The 20,448-nt window shown below is 38.4% G+C and overlaps 1 long non-coding RNA gene across 1 annotated transcript in view; it reads left to right on the forward strand.

Moving 5' to 3' along the window:
• The first annotated feature begins 13,233 nt into the window (after positions 1–13,233).
• The window catches only part of LOC143722769 (uncharacterized), a 28,171-nt gene continuing 20,956 nt past the window's right edge, over positions 13,234–20,448 (forward strand). Inside the window, exon 1 of the long non-coding RNA XR_013196994.1 lies at positions 13,234–14,085. This is a non-coding gene — a long non-coding RNA (uncharacterized LOC143722769). The remainder of the gene's footprint in view (positions 14,086–20,448) is intronic.

The following is a 20,448-nucleotide window of genomic DNA, read 5'->3' on the forward strand; positions in this document are numbered from 1 at the left end:
ATTTTCAGTGTGTGAGATTGTCCTGTTTTGTTGTTTGCCAGTATGCCAGAGCTCTTGAAGCTCCGCCCTCTTCTTGAACGGGGGCCGGGAGCACCAGCTCATTTGCTTTTAAAAGGACACATACACAAAAACGGCGCGTTTTTGCTCACCCCCAAAAAGTGGTAATTTTAACATGCTATAATAAGTATTTTGAGCTAAAACTTTACATACACTCTCTGTGTACATCAGAGACTTATTTCACATCTTGTAAAAAGAGACATAATAGGTGCCCTTTAAAATATGCAGAAAATATGTAAACTTGTGGGCAAACAACATGGTGAGGCATGTTTATTTGTGGCCAGGATATGTATTAACATTCAGTTACATCATTGTTCATGTTCTGAGTAATAAAAATGCAAAATAAGTATTAAGAAATTATTAAATTAAAGCTTATTAACAAATCTTTGTTGTTGATGTCAAAGGCCAAGCATGTAATCAATCTATCACAGCTGGCAAGCAGTAAGGCAAACGCTAACACGGACAGTCTACTTAACACAATTGTTTTAGAACAAACATGAACAAAACACACAATGTAAAGTACATACAATCCAGACTACATTAAATACCAGTATGATCTAATAAGAAAACAGAACTATTTTACAAGTTTGTTCAAAAACATGCGAATTTCAGAAGAAAATAAACTTAGCACGGAGGTCCACCCCTAAAACTTTCAGTGTGGATCAGATCATGCAAACATACAAATGAGATTGCACAAATTCCTACAAAATCGCTACCAATTCATCAATGTGTTTTATACAGGTTCCCTTGCAGCAAAAAAGTTGTCAGTTTTCATATTCAGCATGTCATGTTAATAATTTAGCATTATTGTTGAGCTTATGTAGTATACAATTCATATTTTTCATTTTTTTGGTAACATTTTGGTTTACTTATGTAAAGTTTTGGATGTGTTGGGTTGCCATTTTATGTTGTACTGTATGAGATATCTTGATTTAACTAAGAACTACTGATGTAGAGTGTATATTGACTTAAAGAGAGAACTGGTAGCTTATGATTGGTGGGATGAATCGAGGTGAACTGGACGTACAAGGGGGTTTGGGTGATACATACATGTGCTGCCCCAGAGAAACCAGAGAGCCCAAGTGTTTGAGCCTGAGAGATGCAGTCCACTGCATTACAGCAGCTGTTTCCCTTCACACACACACACACACACACACACACACACACACACACACACACACACACACACACACACACACACACACACACACACACACACACACACACACACACACACACACACACACACACACACACACACACACACACACACACACACACACCTGTTACTGTCATTTACAGCACTTTGATTTATACACTCACAAACTGTCAGATGACACACATTTTCCTCCACGTACAGTTTAGTTTACAGTACCTCAATATTCCTGTTGTGTACTTTGAATGGACATTCATAGAAAAATCTATTTTTTTTGCTCTGTTACAGAAGACAGGACTATATTTAGCTGTCTTTATTGATTCAGGTCTGACACATTACACTGTGCTATTCTCCATTTCTCAAATACACTGCAAGAGTCCAGACACTACTTACACAAAAAAAGAGAAAGAGAAAAATGGTTACAAAACAGCAGCGTTATTGATTCGATTTGCAATCGGAAAGAGACTGCGGTAAGAGAGATATACTTTTTCCTTTCGGTCTCTCCTTCACTATTTCATATGGTTATCGCCTCCCTCCATGTGTCAGGGTGACATTTTTGCCCACTGAAAAGCTTTGAGCTGTGCTAGTGTATATGAGATTTATGAAGCTGATCAGAAAGCAGTTTGTGACAGGAATTTGTGAATCTATGGCTGTTTGGGCCGTCCATCACACTATAGCAATTTACTGCTTGATCAACAAAGGAATGGTAAATATTATCACAGGAGCAAACATAGCATATGTTCTTGAAACTGACATTTTTACAGCCGATCAGTGGGATCCTCCGCACAGCTGATATTAAGCTATATTTGGGCTTTCACACGTGGGTCCTGGGTTATCTTGCTTCATGTTTCACACTGGTCATACTTTATCCTGAGCTAGTGATTTATCTTGGGCAATCAGTTTTCAAGATTTCACACTGCACATTTGAAAACCAATCCTACTGCAACTGTTTCCGTTTGCCATTTTCTCAGATAGATTTGTGCTTTTTAGAAACATACATTACTGTTTTTTTAAAGAAATGAATACTTTCATTCAGCAAGGATCCAATGAATTAAAATGACAGTAAAGACATTTATAATGATACAAAAGATGTCTTATTCTGTTTCTATTAATCAAAGAATCATGCAAAAATTATTACGGTTTCCACAAATAGTTTAAGCAGAAAAACTGTTTTTAGCATTAATTAAAAAAACGTTTAAAACAGTTATGCTGTTTCTTGAGCCGCAAATCAGCATATTAAAATGATTTCTGAAGGATCATGTGGCACTGAAGACTGGAGTAATGATGCTGAAATTAATTCAGCATGGCACGACAGGAATAAATTACGATTTGTAATAATATTTCACAATATTAATATTAATTGAATGTATCTTTAATAAAATAAATGCAGACTTGGTGAGCATAAGAAACTTTAGTGTACAGAAGTGTACAGTAAGATTATGTAGGATATTTGTGTGTGGATGGTTTTATCCAAATAAATTAAAGATATTCTAAGTAAAAAGTTACAGTTTAAGTACAAAATTTTGAACCAAAGATTGTTTACGGAAATCGCTAGTTCATTCCTAAGAGATGTGTATTGTAAAGCTTGTTTGAGTTAGTAACAAAAAAAAACATTCTTCATTGTGTTTCTTGCTTTCAAAGCACAACAACAGCCAAAGAGAGTTCAAGCAACACGCATTAAAATGGTGATGACTCTGACTGATTTTTAAGTCACTTGAACAAAAAATTACACAAACACTTTGTTGAAATGTTGCTTTATCAATGATTAACTGGATATTTCACTCAAAAATTTAAATTCTTTAATTTGTTCCTCGCTCAACCTGTATGACTTGATTTCTTCCAATGAACACAAAATAAGTTATTGTCTCATGTTTTGTCCATACAATAAAAGCCAAATCAACACTGAACCCCAATGACTCTCATTGCATGGACAAAAAAAAAAAAAAACAGACGATATCTTTTTTGTGCTCAGCAGAAGAAATATACAAAAATGTTTGGAACAACATGAGGGCAAAATGACTTTAGGAATAACCCTACAGATAAAATTATGTTCAAACACTCTGCTTTTCTGAGATTCTCTTATAGTCAGTCACAGACACCAACACACACACTGATCCAGCATCAGCCCTTATCACAGCAGTGTTGTGCGGTGTTGTTCTCAGTGGTAATTCCTTGCTCGACTGTGTCCTCCGGTTCTTGATCATGCCCAGTTTGGAAAGGCACCTGCCCAAACCTCACTAAAGGGTTGTGAGACTCACAGAGCAGCCGGAGGCCATTTAACCTCTACTGTACACAGACACTCCTACTTGACACACCAGCTGTTTCCTCAGGATCACATGCTCTGACAGGAGTCTGGTGGATTCTTTAATTAAAGTTTTACTAGAAGAAACAGACCCACCCCTTGCCTGCTGCACAAATTACAGCATATTCTCTTTCTGGACCCGTTCCTGTCATGTGAAACCAGTCATCATAGACCCCACTAAAATCAAATGACCTTCGTGTCCTATTGAAACAGGATGTTTGGCTGGGATTCTGGCTTATGTTATTTATTTATTTTTTAATTTTTAGTAACAGCCATGACTGAGTCATGCTTAACTACATGCTAGTCATTGACATTTTGGGGGAGGAGCATCCTCATTCAATAGACCTTTTGATTTGGCAAAAATATGTGTAGTGTAGCATGAGTTTTTTCTAGTGAAAAAGTCAACCCTTCTTTGTAAAATAAACATTCAATTGATTTAAAAGAAAAGGGAAAAGCACATACATGCTGACTGAGCAGAGTATCTTGTGCTACAAATATCTACTTTGAAGCATCTGCTAAATTTGGCATACGCAGATCTTTTTCTTTACTTTGTTTTGGATCCGGAGAGGCTATACTCTTTCAGAAAACGCTTAATAGCCCCCCCCCCCCCCCCCATCATATAACAGTGAAAACATGGAAAGCCGGACAACTTGTCAATGACGATGAAGCGTTGAGTCTCAAACTGTTTTCAACATCGATAAGAAATGTTTCTTGAGCACCAAAATTATTCAAAAAGAATAGTATTTCAAACTATTGCAGTTTATCCTGAATATTTGTTCAAATAAATGCAATCTTGGTGAACTCTTTTAAAAACATGAAAAAAATTTACTGACCCCAAACTTTTGATCAGTTATGTATATATAAAAGAATAAATGTATGTGAAATGTTCACATCTCATTTCATTAAAATTTGTGGTGGATTAAAATCAATGTAGGAAGTGAAGCAACACACTGTACATTTGTAAACCCTGGGCTAATTATCTTATTTGCATATTTATGAGCTCAATAACATTGATTAAACAAATGCAGCTTGTGACGTGCACGTGACCCATTTCAATAACTGCTTGTCCATCTGTCAAAATGATACAACACAAATCCACTCCAGCTGTTTTAAGTCACCTGAACCTTGTCATTGTTTAACTACTTTTAATTATTTAATTTTGGAAAAGCCCGCACAGACACTGGAAACTGACACACAGAGTTTAGTTCAGATCTTTTTGGCACCGACCAGTAATGAAAGTGACAACTTGTGTATGAAATCTCTGCCGCAGAAACACATAAACCCTCTCTCTCAGATTAGCCCAGAGGTGTGTGTGTGTGTGTGTGTGTGTGTGTGTGTGTGTGTGTGTGTGTGTGTGTGTGTGTGTGTGTGTGTGTGTGTGTGTGTGTGTGTGTGTGTGTTTGAGAACGAGCGAATATGTGTATCCGCACTGTAATGCAGAGAGAGCATTCATCTCTTAGACCATTACACACAGTCACTAAAGCGACATTCCCCTGGGAAAGTTAACTGCACCCTGTGCAGAAACACGCAACCGTACTACACACACACTCAAGCATGTTGAAAAACACTTTGTGTATGCTTCAGTCTCTGTAGTTTGCTTCTCTCGCTCCGAGAGGCAGCAGCTCGAAAGCTTTTAGCATATCTCACCTTCACACTCTCCTTCAGAGTCACCTGTTTAGAAGACATGCGTACACACGTGCAATCACGCATACACAAGAGTCAACTGGAGCTTGTTTTCACATGCAACAAGATAATATACAAGCATGTTGTAGCGTCATAGAGAGAAAATAAGGGACATTCCATTCCTTTACACCACATGTATAGCTCGAGATGCAAGTAAACCATTGGTGGTCATAGTCAGTGTATTCTTGAAGTAGGCTACATACTGTATGTGCTTGACTGAATCAAGTGCTAAAATGCATTTGAGACACAATCACTATTTTGACTTGCTGAATAAATGTGTTCTACTTTATTTGTTAAAAACATTACCAACCAGCTTGACATTTACTTTGCTTTTGCTCTTTTCTAATGTTAATCTATGGAGGAACTGTGTGTTTGAATAGTTTAAAAGTTTAGTTTAATTTTGTAGAAACTATCCAAAAATATGGTAAAATGATAAAAATACTTTATGGCCACATTTTGCTGAAAATGACAATGTAATTATTAAAAAATATTCAGTTCATTAATATCAAACGTCCTGTAAAGCTTGTCTGAGGTGCTAACCATAAAGTGGGAAGCAGGGCTTAATAAAGGGTCAATTGTGGTTGTACATACAGTAAAATATTTCAAGATGAAATAATTCACTGATCAACTTAACTTGGTATTTCAATATGTACACCAAAGCCAAAGAAATGCTCTAGAAACTGTCTGAAAGTGGAAAATTATTTCTTTATATTTCTATCTTTATATTTCATCATTTACAACAACAACAACAACAACAAAAAAACGTCTGATTAACTGTACACTTTTTTAAAATAAGATAGCGGCTGTGAAACCCGAGTGTTGAACAGTGAAGGGCGGGTGGCATATATTTTCTGCCATTTTCCTCTTTCAGCCAAAAACTGAAAATGCCATTGCAATTTCTAATTTGCCTAATTTCTTTTCTTTTTCGTTAACCTTATGCCACAAGTTCTCTCAAATAGTCACATTTGAATGTTAACTGCATTGCAGTGCTTTTCAATAATCTCTTTTCCACTGAGCACAAGGAACAAATACTGAGAACCGTGAGCAAAACGTTTATGAACTTTATTATTATGGAAATGCACGGTGTGAAAAATGCCATGCACAGAAAATATACAAATTTCTGAGCTGCTGATTTGGTTACTCATTTAGCCCAGCCTTTTATTCAATCCGACTAACAGGACACTAATTACATAGACAGTCACCCCAGAGCAAACCAGGATTGAAAGCCTCGCTCAAGGGCACAACCGCGACAACAATCCTTTGGTAACTCTCCAATTCATGAATCACTCACTTGGGATCGAACTTACGATATTTGCATTTCTAGCCCAGAGCTTTAACCACTAGTCTATCACTATCTAAGACACTGAGCTTAAGTGCTCACAGAAGAATAGAATCAAGGAAATAAACTTGTGTACACCTTTAATGACACTTGGTGTTGTAATTTAAGACTGGTGACTACAGCGGCCGGGAACAGAAGAGGCATGCTGTGTAATAACAAGAGTAAGAATAGATAATGGCATTGATACCCCTCCATCTCTCTTTCTCTGTCACTCTTTCTCTCAGTTACTTCGTGTACAGTATTATTAGATGTTACTCAACGTCTGAGTCATGCTACAGACAGAACGAGCGCACGATAAAGAGATATATAGAAAAAAACATTCTAATAAATTGTAAAATAAAACAGATAGAGTCAGGCTGATAGGAACACTGTGAGATAAATAAAACGATAGATCAAATGACAGTGATAGATAGATAAAGCATAAGAGCAACAGACAACAGACAGACTTAGAACAATTGAAAGAAAGAAAGAAAGAAAGAAAGAAAGAAAGAAAGAAAGAAAGAAAGAAAGAAAGAAAGAAAGAAAGAAAGAAAGAAAGAAAGAAAGAAAGAAAGAAAGAAAGAAAGAACAATAAATAGAATGAGAGAACGACCAATAGAACATTGTCCATTGGGAACACTAAGGCAGCAGATTATCACTAACTCTTTCATAACACACTCATATACCTTCACACACACACTAAGACATGCAGATAGTAGCTCACACACTGTCTGTTTCCCCAAGAGCACTTGTGTGGAGATTGCCTTAAGGTGGAAATCATAATTGTATTTTCTTTATTCCGCCTCAGTTGTGAGAGAATCCCTCCCTTTTACGGTCTACATTCATCTTTCCCATTCTCTTTCACCATTTCTCTCTTAGTTGTCAGTCATCTCTTCTCATAACACTGTAGAAACAATTAAATTCAAGTTTAAATTATGTACAATGTTTTTTTACAGTACAAATTGTTCCAAAGTATAGGGCCTTAACTCCTTAAAGGAGAACTCCGGGCAATTTTTAAGTTAATCTTGATCGTTAGACCTTTGTGAGTACTGTCTATAGAAAAAAAACTAACCGGATTGGTGCTTGCTACGCGGAGCTGCGACCGCGAATGCCCAGAGCTCCCCCTCAGCTAAAACGGCAGCTATGGGGCATGGACATAAAGAGCGTTTTTGAGCCTCTTAACAGACACAAAATGCAATTAAAATGTCTGTCCAACATGAACAGGGACCCTACATGTGAACAAGATGCGTTTAGCAACTTAGCCATTGTTTCAACTCACCTAAATAGTCTTTTAGACGGCAAGCTGTAGTCTCGCGCTGCAGTCCCGTGCTGTAGCCGGAAAAGGTAAACAATGTCCAGGTGGGAGGAGCGTTGATCATGTGCGACGAGTTATGATCAGAGTTGCTTACAAGTGAAGAAGAAATGGTTCGTGTTTGTGCCTTTCCGAATTGTGGCAACAGAATGCGAAAATATAAGAGCTTAAATTTTCATCGTCTTCCTTTCCATGACCTCGAGATTCTGCAGTTGTGGCTAGTTGTACTTCAACTTGATGTGCAAACTCCCGTAGAAGTACTATGCGCTAAAGGTTACCGCATTTGCAGTGAACACTTTGACAAGGATGACTACACACACTCAACACAGTGGGGGCCGTTTGAAGAAAAATGCCATTCCATGTACGAAGACTCGTCGCACATGATCAACGCTCCTCCCACCTGGACATTGTTTACCTTTTCCGGCTACAGCACGGGACTGCAGCGCGAGACTACAGCTTGCCGTCTAAAAGACTATTTAGGTGAGTTGAAACAATGGCTAGTTGAAACAATGGCGAGTTGAAACAATGGAACTCCGGGCTAAAAATTGCCCGGAGTTCTCCTTTAAAAGCCCAGCGCACACTGTATGATTTGAAACATTCATTCACACAGCAGCAGAATACGATTGTCAGTCCTTAATACAGTTACATTAAAAAACAATTCAGTTATTTACGGGAGAGACAACTCCATAACCAAACTCACACCCGTAAATATTCAGGACTCACAACAACATTCTCAGAAAATCCTGCACAGTGTTAACAGAACAGGACTGGACAACTCGTTGTCCGTCACATCACATGGTGTGAGTGAGCCGCTCTGCACTGCACTAAACTGGGTCTACTGTGTGTTGAGGGTTTTAATGTGTGGTTTCTGTTTTGGTAACTTACCGCGATGGAAATATAGCAGTGTGTCATCTGAACGTTTTAGATCCAGTCACTTTTGTCCAACAGTTTTGTGTTCTATGCGTGACTCAAATGCTCCGCTCTCCACCCGGATAAAAAAAAGCTGCTGTTGGTTAATGAACTCGCGGGATGGATTTTCAGTTGTATGGACGTCGCCATCTTTGATATTACTGTAGTCACTTTCTAGGGTGCTCCGATCAGGATTTTTGGGGCCGATCACTGATCCCCGATTACTGGAAGCTGTATCACCCAATACCGATACCGATCACCGATTACAGGGTTTATTTAAAGCCTTCTATTTATCATAGCATTATTTATTAAACTATATTTAACAACAATGTACATTAAGTATTACAATTAAGAGAAGACAACGTATAATTTTATTTTATTTATTTTTATTTTGTTAATTTGTCTCGAACAATCAGCAACACAATTTTAAAACCACAAAATACAACACAAACAATCAAGATTTAACAAAAACATCAAAAAATCAAAAAATAAATAAAATAAAAGGATTAGTTCGAGAAGGAGCAGGCGGAAGCAAATAACTTTTAGCGTATTAAATAGCAAATAGCAAATAGCGTATCATGAATTGACAACTGTGTATTTATTTGCAAGCAACATGTCCAGCATGTTAACTTAGCAGCCTGTGCTTGGTTATTGGGAATAGCTTAGGGCTTGACAAGTACAACTTTCCTATAGAATATAAAATAAAAAAAGATAAAAGACAGAACATCTGAGTCTTTAAATTTAGCTTTAGACTACTTTAAACTAAAAACTGCAACAAAAAAGGCTATAGCCAAAATACTGTTTTGAGTCAGTCAGAGCCATCAGTTTTTCTAATACAGGTAGTAAAATGCACAGCAACAAAAAATACAAATAAACTAACAACTTCCATATCTGTATCTATCTATAACTTTGCTTTTTTTTTCTGGGATGCTCAGTCAGATTTTGTGGGCATTTAGAGAGGTAGAGAGAGGGAGAGTGAGGTAGAGAAAGAGAGAGGGGGGACAGAGATTATTAGATTCATATCTCTCCCAAAGCTTACATCTTAAGCAAATTGCAATAAGCAATTTTTGGTAAAAATGTTTTTTTTTTTGTTGCAAGAACCCTTGCAAAATTATTTTAAATAGATTAAGAAAGACACCACTACTGGTCACATCTAAGGTTAGATAGATTTGTTTAGATCCAGTGAAGTCGAAGTCCCTCCACCACTTTTTGAAACATTGAGGCACAAATGTACCTAATACAAATAAATAAAACATCTCCAGTTAACTAGCAGAGCATTCATTTAGTTCGCTATTAAATAAGAGATCTAGTGCTAAAATGTGTTGTTTTTGAACTCAAGCTGAGCGCTCGTTGCCGCTGCTTTCAGTGTCATGGATACAGTTGTTCTCTTGTGGCTCGCGCGCAGTCTTCACTCGGACGCGCGCTTCAATATTTCGGCGTTGCGGAGACTCTCTATTCATTCCGGTGAAATCACAAAATAAAATGCACACAAACGTGTCCCTGCTTGATATAGACTGTAACCACTGATGAACATATTCAGTTTTGATGAGAGAAAAAAAATATATATGAGTGCGGATTAGAACCTGTAACCTCTGACACGCTTGGCAAAAGATCTACCACTAGACCATTTAAGAACTCAAAGGACAAGTTTGACAAGCGGGCAGCGGTCGCACACCAGGCCGCCGGATAGTGTTGCTAAGAACTTGCAATGTATAACTGTTATCAGACCGGCCTTCGCGGCCTCAAAACATTACCGGCCCACCGGGAAAAGTCTGACTCTCTGAACTGTCTCTCTCTCTCTTAGCACTAGCTAACTTTGAAAACTACTCATATTCCTTCACATGACTAACCTTTAAATGTCTGATGAGGTTGGTGGCGTTAAAATGTTTTGCGTGCTTTCCGCCTCTTGGGATTTGCTTGGTACATACATTGCAGATTGCTAATGTATTGTCTTTTTCACACACCTTGTAGAATTGCCAGATCGGTGAAGACATTTTTGCCAGGGCGTAAAAGTTTTGCGTCATCTGATCAGCTTTTCTGGATCGGCCTTTATAGAGACCGTCGATCAAACATCCCAAAGCAATTATCGGCCGATTATTATCGGCGACGATCAATCGGAGCACCCTTATCACTTTCGCTATGTTGCTGGTAAAAGAATATGCAACGCTATCTCACAACCAATTCGTACAAGTGATTAAAAAGTGGCTAATTCGTAATGAATTTGTACGACCTCACTCGTACGAATTTGTACGTTTTGTCTAAACCCATGTGATGGGTAGGTTTAGGGGCGGGGTCAGGGGTAGGTCATTCGTACAAATTCATACGAATTGGGCAACTCGTAAAATATGTACGATTTAGCAAAAATCGTACTGATTCGTAGGAGTGAGGTCGTATGAATTCGTACGAATTAGCCACCTCGTAAAATTTGTACGAATTGCCGCGAGATCAGGCTGGAATATAGGCTTGACTCCAGTTGCACGTTCATACTGACAGTATTCAAGACGCTACAGTAAGCTGCTGTTTAAATGGGACATTGAGACTCACACCTCTAAGTAAATGCATTTGTAAATCCCAAAAATGAAAAGTGTGAACCTAGCCTTAGACAGCTTTCGGGAATTGTAGAAGATACCTTTCTGATCACTGAAGGCCCGGGGACACCAAACCGACATGAAATAAATAACAGTGACTAAAAGTCGTCAAAGTTGGCTCCATCACCAATTCAACATGTTCAATCTGGCCAAAAAGCCATTCACGGAGGGTCCGACTAGTTCCAACACACCACAAAAATACTAGGACGACAGACCCCAAACAATAGACAGAAAATGGCCAATGGCCAACCATCAGCTGGGTGTGTCACAGCCTTTAGAGTGACATGCTTAGCAAGTGTCAGAAATATTGCTGTCCTGCAGTGTAACTGATCCTATATGACACCCTAATGACATGTAAAAGAGAGAAAAAGGGACCAGAATGCTGATACTAGCTTGTCCAAATGATACGCAACAAACATCTTTTTTATCAGCATTTCCTTCATTGTCATGTTCAACAACTGAAATTACCACAAGTTTGCTGTTGAAAATGAGCAGCTCACAAATTCCCACATTGGTACTGCCACAAAAGATTTCAGATTCTTAGATGCCTACTTCCCTACTATATAGTACAGAAGGTGAAAAGTATGTGAAAAAAAGACTAGTATATCTGAATTCACAGTATTCATAAAACAGTAGGCGAAAAGTACCAAGATGACTTACTACTTCCGCATAGATTCCGAAATGCGCATCTGATGTTTTACTATCCCATGTGGCCAGTGGAGAGGATTTGTGAATGACAGTGAATTGAAGTAACCGATGCTGGTAGGTCAGATGACAATGCCAACATGGTGGATGCAATGGATACAACACACATTCATTCTACACAGAACATACTTTTTTCACAGTCGAGATGTTTGTTCATCATCAAATGTAGTAGCCACTATGTATGCGATTTCAGATGCAGCTTACTATCCTAATGACCTTGATGAGCTAGTTCAAGTGTGTCTTCAGACTTATATAAAAGACAGTTTATGTCATGCAGGGTGTCTATGGGGTCATATTGTGCAATCTGACAAGCAACAAGGTTTCATAGGGACAGAAATATCACACAGTGAGAACTGAGTTTAAGACGATAAGGAAAGTTGAGGGGAAAAAAAAACCTTAGAAGGAACCAAATCTCTACAAACATACATGCACATCTACACTGCTCTGTTACAGCAAATAACACACTAGTACACACTACAAACATCACTGTGCAAACAATTAAAGACGGCAATCAATTAATTATTCAATGACTAAATCAATAAACAAACAAACAAGATTCAGTGGGGGAAACGATTTGCTTTATTATGCGACTCAATTTGACTTACTTTCTGTAACAAATCAAACAAAGAAAACAAAAAATCCATTCCATCAATCCGATGCACAAAAGCAATGCGACTCTTTATGTCTGCGGTTCTGTCTTCAATCTCAGTGGCTCTGACCATAGATAGCAGAGTGCACAGAGTTGCCGAACTAGTGGGTGGTGCAGGGTAGGGCAAGGCAGTAACTGAACGTACCTCTTTATTTGGCCTGCCTAAAAATACGTCCAGAGGCTGAGCTAAAAGCCCAGAGGTGAGGGCAGATGGCATGAGGGATTTAGGGTGTGCTGACTGAAGGACAGGGTGGGGAATTAATTATATTAGCCGATATTTTTTTTTTGAGGACAGGGAGAAAAGAATAAAAGGTAAGAAGGTGTCCGAGTGACAGAAGATGATACGCAATTCTCATTTGGCAATTAACCCCTCTCCCAGTACAGGCCCCACCCCTTCCAGACCAGAGCAAGCCAGCAGCACTTGAGGGGCTATTTTTTACCCAGCTTCACTAAATAAGGCAAGGCAGAGTAGGGGAGTGGGTGCAGGGCCAGGGGGGCTCCTCTTTGCCTTGACCCTTGGGGTATAAAAGCTTTGGAGCAGTGGGAGGCTCTTCCGACAGCCCCTCAGCACACTTCCCGTCTGTCCCGTTCACATGTTCGGCACAAAATATGTTTGAAGTCAGCTTTATGACGTTTAACAATTTTTTTAAGCTAACATTTGTGGTTTTCGGTGATGTGGACGTGTATCGGTGACGTAATTTTTGCCCTTAATGGCTGCTTTCTCTCATGTGAAAGGACAAGGACGTTTATTGGACAAAGTATGGACAGAATCATCTGGCAGGATGGAATATAGAGTAAGGGCAAACAAGAAAATGAGAAAAAGAAAGAGAGACCATCATCTCTGGTGGTCATAATATATGTTGGCTCATATTTTTATTTATTCTTTTACTTCTGTTTAACAAACACTCTGATCTTTCGCTCTTAACTTCACATTGACTTCCTCCCTTTTCTGTCTCTCTCTCTCTCTGGCCGCCTGTCTCTCATTTAAAACTGTCAGCATACTGTCCATACTTTCTCCTACTCCTGTTTCAGCCGGTATCAGGGCGTAGTTCTATACGTAGCTCTCTTTCTCTCTCAGGACAGGTGGGGAGGTGTTACTGAGATAAACGTAGGTCTTTTGGGCCATTTTATCCGACTCGGTCACTTTCGTCCGATATTTTGGTAATTCACTCCTATTTTTGTGCCGTGAAGAGCCAAGAACACTCCAGTATTGATGGCAACCCTCTGCATTTCTTTTCATCCTCATCTCTTTCTCATCTGTCCACCCCTCCACCGTCTCTCTCTCTCTCTCTCTCTCTCTCTTTCTCTCTTTCCTCTCATCCTCAAATTCTCAAACGCTGAATCAGCTGCTTGGGAATGGACGCTCTCCTTGCCTCTTGGCTCCACATACAAGCTGCCTCTCCCTGGTGAGTATGTGTGTGTGTTTGTGAGTAAATATGATGCGTGTACACACGCATTCACGTACTGTAAGTGTGCTTCACCTCGTTTCAGCCTGTCTGCGTCTCTGCATTTCTGTTGATGTATCAGCATGAGGATGAAAGGGGAACAATCATAGGCGGCATGTGCAGCCATCCGGCTCCTGTCAAAGTAGTTTTAGCAGTAGTGTTAGCATGCAAAGCTAGCAACTCCTTACTGCATTACACAGAGAGCTGCGACCTTAGCAGATTTGTTCTTCATTTAATGACTTAAACTGAAATCTGTACGTTTGAGTAAATTTTTTTTTTTTTAATTTCTTTCATGAAAAGACTTTTAAAAGTACACTGTAGCGCTTCCACCACTGTTGGCCCCTGACATTGATATTTAGCCATGTGGTGGTCCAGGGAGATGCTTACTTTTCTTTTTCTAATTTTACTTTGATGGCTCGAGGACAGGCATTAGCCCCTGGGCTGTCAGTCATGTTTAAATGTGGAGTGGACAGGAGCTGGGATGGATCAGGTGACATCAGGATGGCAGCAGCTGTTGCTTGTGAAGCTCTGGATGTTCAGTTAGACGCAGGAATGGTACACCTGCTTCTGTGTATGTGTGTTGTTGCAAGCCTATCTCCTGGTAATGCTGCTATCTATGGCGTTGAGCTGCCGGGGCAACAACTTGTATGAGGAGCTGGTCATGACTCTGTGTGTTAGTGTGGGGTCACAGGGGTCGATTTACAAAAAACACAGTCCAATAAGGAAGGGACAATGAACGAGGTGGTTGAAAACAGGAGGAGTGGGTTTGATTTATGACGAGTACTTTTAGTTTAATTACTCAGAGGGTAGTGCTGATGCAGAAAGAAGAGCCACGGTTTACTTAGCTATTAGCCGTTAGCAACCGATGGCTGCCTCTGGCAAAGAGCTGTTAATGCACCCAGACAGAAAATGAATTTTTAAACAAACTGTTTACTCAACTGCAATTGTCTAAGTGCATTACCGAGACTTTGTTACTTATTATGTTGTCCAATTTTGAAGTCACACTATTTCTAATATCTAAATAGAATTGAACTAATGAATTGTAAAACAGAATAAATTACTAAATTTTAATTGCATTAAAAATTGTTACCCATTTATTCTCTTCTATTAATCAAATTTGTCACAATTGCATGACAGTCTAAAATTAATCAATGGAATGTTATTTGAATTGTGCCTAAAATATAAGAGCAAATGCTCTAATTAATTCAAATTTAGTGTAAAATTAAATAAATTGAATTTAACTTAAATGAAAAAACAAAAGCTTGATCCTATTAAAGTCACAATCTATTTAGTAGCCTAATTTAAACCAAACTGAAATAAAAATGAATTACCTGACTACAAACTGAACTAAATTATATGTAATGAATAAAAATGAATGCTCTTAATTGAAATAAAATTGAGTTCTCTTTACTAAATTATAATAGTCAAAGTGCATTAGAACGATTGATGCTTTTAACAGTGTAAATTGAATCAAAATAAACCGCACTGAACTGAACTAGACGTAATGGATAAGAACAAATGCTCTAAATCATCTTGTTGATGATTTGTTTTGCTTCTTCTATTAAAATAAGGGTCTTGACAACACTCTAAACTGGACTAAACATTCTAGTTTGAAAAGGCTCCCAGTCCAATGACAAAACAAATGTACTGTCAGCGCTCAAGCAGCATATTATAGTCACATTGAGACGACTATGTGTGAGCATAACACAGACAGTGTTGGATTGTGGGACATGTGGAGTGTGATGGGAGAGGCTTCTCTGATCACATGCATAAATATGTCCTGCTCTGTATGCGCGCTATGACTCGCAGTGCGTCTTTGAAATCTCATCTACAGCGCACGCAGCATGTTGGCTACTGTGTTTAAGATATAGCATCAGTTCACTCACCCACAATCTGTCTTGCTTTTTTATTGTAACCATTCATATTTATTCACTTTTGCTTATCGATGATCAAAAGTAATTAACGCTTGTTTCAGAAAACATTCAGCCGCATGGTGTTAAAAACCATAGGGTGGCATTGGATCAGAGACATGGTCTGTTCCTCCTCTGACTGCCCTCTGCTGTAATTATCAGTCACATATCATTCACACTATCTCTCTCTCTTGCTCACACACACACACACACACACACACACACACACACACACACACACACACACACACACACACACACACACACACACACACACACACGCTCACTGAGTACAACTGCGGCTATCATATATTCTTATAGTCTCACTCTTTTCATACAGTTATCTTTTTCTTTCTTTTTTTACCACACATTATGGACTGGTAAAACCCTTTTCCTCTTAAATACTCTATCACACACAGGCATATGCAAACTAAACCTCTGCAGATTTGCTTAACACTCCTGAGAAGGGCTTCATTAGTGGAGTGACATCAGCGACGGTTTAATTCATTAAACGGGAGAGTCAGCTGAGCAGCATTTGCTTATAAATTGGTATTGATCAGAGTAAGATGGAGAGCAAAGGGGGTTTTCAGGTGAAAGATGCTTGGCCAACACACACACACACACACAGACACACACACACACGCACACATGCATATTTCCCTGGACATGCCATAGACCTCTATTGTTTTATATAAAACTAAAAGACAATTGCTAGACTAACCTTAAAACAAACCTTACAACTACACTTGTGAATGTATTAAGTCGTGAAGTTCTGAAATAAAAAAAAAGTCATATGTGAATCATTTTTATATGAAATATCCCATGATTTGGTTCACTTCTAGGGACAAATTTCTCCCTAAACTGCGTAAAATAAACTTCGCTTTATAGAATATAGAATAGTTTTGATCCATTTATTACCTGTTAATCACTTTTTGAGTATAATTTTCAACTTTAACTGGCGTAAATCTTGAATGCTTTCACAGAATTAAGTTTGGTCTCTTTTTAAAGAAGACACTTGGCAGATTATTGCTGAAGTGAAAAAAATTTAAAAAGTGAAAAATACATAAAAATACTAATTTAATTGGTCAATTTTATATGAAATACATATTTTCCAAAACACGTTTTACTCTAAAATTGTGAGAAAATCAGTTCCAAATTTAGAGGTTGACATCTTAAAAAATAAGCTTTCAGTAAGATTGGGTTTCGGCGCAGTACCAAACATTTCCACTAGATGAAATTTGCTTACCATTTTTTTTATGTTTACATAGCAAGTGCCAAAACTTTTACCAAGTTTTGTACCCTTCTGATGCAGTACAAATATCAAAAAAAAAAAAAAAATGACAGAGCAGCACCAGAGGGTTAATTTCTATTTATATAGAACCTTTTTGGCACAAAGGGTTCTTTAAAATTTAGTCTTTTTTAGAGTTATTCTGTTTGTGCATAAAGCTGATAAAAAATGAATTATTTAAAAAAAAAAGATTTTTTTATTAAGATTAAAATGTTATTTAAGGTTTTTTGTTTGTCAGATTTAGTTCACTTCTGGAGACAATTGTGTTCACAAAATGTACCACGCACATTTACCTAGCGCCATAAATGAGGATATATAATAGACACCTACTGTTTAATTCATTAAAAAAAGAAGCTAATTATTATAATAACCACCCATAACCATATCACTAAAAATGTTCTTGAATTTGCAAAAATGCACAAATTAATTACCTTAAGGTGTAATACATAGATATAACACAAACATTTTTCCATCAAAAAGCTACACCAGGTGTTGCTTTGAGGGTGTTGTAGCTGTTGCAGCCTTAAAGACACTTTTTTTGCTCATTTATTTTAGTGTACATTGTTCCGCACATTTTTTTCAACACACCAATCTAAACTGAAATTACCTAAGCAATTCAATGGTATATAAATTTACCATGCCAATAAAGCACTTTAAACTAAAAGTGAATGGAGAGAGACAGTGTAAGACTAAGGGACATGGTGTGATGCTTGCATGTGTCAGGGGTCAGGAATAGAGAGCAGGGATGGGTAAAGGTAGAGTGAATTAGGAGGAGGAGTGTACTGGCTCTATAGGCTGTGCATTATGGATGATGATGAGAGAGAGAGAGAGGAGGACAGGAGAGATGTAGAGAGGGCAGGTCAGGCACATTTATCCCCCACTCATTTGCAGACATCAGGAGATCAGGGTACACAGCACTCCTCCGCTAGACAAACTTTCTCACTACTACACGCATGTGTGTGAGAGAGAGAGAGAGAGAGAGAGAGAGAGAGAGAGAGAGAGAGAGAGAGAGAGAGAGAGAGAGAGCAGAGAGAGGGGGGGACAGAAAGAGTGTAAGATAGAATGAGAGAATGTGAGGTAGAGAGAAATAGACTCAGATAGCAGAACAGAGAGAGAGAGAGAGAGAGACTGCAGAGGCAGCACCTGGGACAGAGAGAGGAAAAGCTAGAGCACTTCTTCCTGTTTGCCCTTTATTGTTTTATTCCTCCTTGTGGTGCATTGGCCCATCTGAAGCTGGGGGAATCTACCTGACAGCTACCCACTAGGTAAGAACCAAATCTCTCTCTATCCTTCTCTCTCTCTTTCTCTCCTCTCGCTGCAGCTGTACCTCTCAGGCTGACAGTCAAGGTGAATCGTGTTTAGCTGCGCTCTGCGTAGACTAAGTGAAAAACTGCTCTTCCAGTAAAACTAGCACATGCTGCCTGGTGTGGGTGTGTGTACAGCAATGCAGTTTTTGCAGGGTGAAGAGGGCAGAAGAAAAATTGTATGAATCTATAAAAGGAAGTGTAAACGCATTTTCTGAGATTCGTATTCGCTTTTCTGGATCTCCTCCTGATGTTATTTTTACGGACTTCAGCTGGCTTATTGAAGTGAATTGATGTGTAAAAACTCTCAAAGTTAGTGACCTGACCTGTAAAGTCACAGGACCATGCAATTTCCAGGATATAATTGGCACAAAAAAAAGAAGACCGCTGGTGTGGCACAAAATGAACTGTGCCGTCCTGTGACATTTGTCCGCAAATTGGACGTAAAGTTTTAAAAGTACAGACGACATTAGCGTGTGTGTATGTCTGTGCTGTAGAATTGCGTTTATTTAGTAAAAGAGTAATTAATGTTCATTACCTCTGTGGTTTGGCCCTTAACCGCCTTTATTTGTGGAATATTAGGGCTGAAAGATGTCCATTCTTCCATGTGCCCACATATCCTGCTTGGTAGACATACTTCTTTATATGCCCATATGAACAAGAGCAGCTATGGAATGTAAAGAAGTATGTATCCCAGGTGAGGGAAAAAACGGGGCTGAGGAACACACATACACGTTCTTAAGCAATTACAGAATATCTATAAGGACCAGTGTTTTTTCAATAGGTTTGAATTGCACATTTGTTCCGTGAACAGCGTATGTGTGTTTAGGCGTGGATGTAAAATGTAAATTATATTTTTTCTTATATGCAGTTATAAAAGACTATTCTTGGCCTGATAGTGACCATGTTACTGGTCACCACTATAAAACCACTATAAAACCAAACCAATCTCTGTTACCTTAAATTATTTGTTTATCTCTGTAAAGCTGCTTTGAAACAATCTACATTGTTAAAAGCGCTATATAAATGAGGATGACTTGACTTGACTTACTGTTAAATTGGTTATTAATTAATGATGCACCGGGTGACCTGATGCAAGGATCGCAAAAACGCTTAGGTTTCTATGGAGTAATCAAACTGTGGTCTCATGTCGAAAACACACAGACAGCAGTTCAGATGGTGCAGTGAACAAATGCTTACTAATGAATAAAATTAGGGAGGAAGAGAGAGACAGTGAGGAAGAGAGAGAGAGAGCTTTCACATAATATCAGAGTGATACTGATGAAGCCACTGGGATGAAGAGTCTTCAAAATAATTTATGACAAAGTCCAGTTGCTTTGAATGTTGAACATTTACGTCTGTGGTTTCCTGCTGAACTTGATCGTCCCAGTTTTGACACAACTGGTTACGATGACCTCTGCTCTTCACTGGGAACAGATTGACCAATGGAGTCATAGTCTAGTTATCCATCTCAGTTAGCTGGAAAGGATATTCACAAGTTTCATATTGTTTCTACAGGAGACGTAATGTTACGATACAACATTTTTTTTTAAATAACCACCCTTAACCGTAATACGCATCTGAGTAAATCCTGCAAAGCAAAAACTGTGATTGAAATGTGGTAATGAAGAATTGTGGTGTATTTTTTGTTTCTGGTATCTTTTAAAAAATTTACATTTACAGAACTATTTGAAAAAAAAATACTATACAAAAAAGGGTAACACTTTATTTTACAGTGTTCTTGCTACATATGTTACATGTACTTACCATAGTAATAACAGTAAATTATGCGTAATTGCATGCAATTAACCCTCAACCAAAT

This window comes from Siphateles boraxobius, unplaced genomic scaffold (genome assembly GCF_051911475.1).
Source record: "Siphateles boraxobius isolate OS27281-9 unplaced genomic scaffold, OSU_SipBor_1 68, whole genome shotgun sequence".
Classification (NCBI taxonomy): domain Eukaryota; kingdom Metazoa; phylum Chordata; class Actinopteri; order Cypriniformes; family Leuciscidae; genus Siphateles; species Siphateles boraxobius.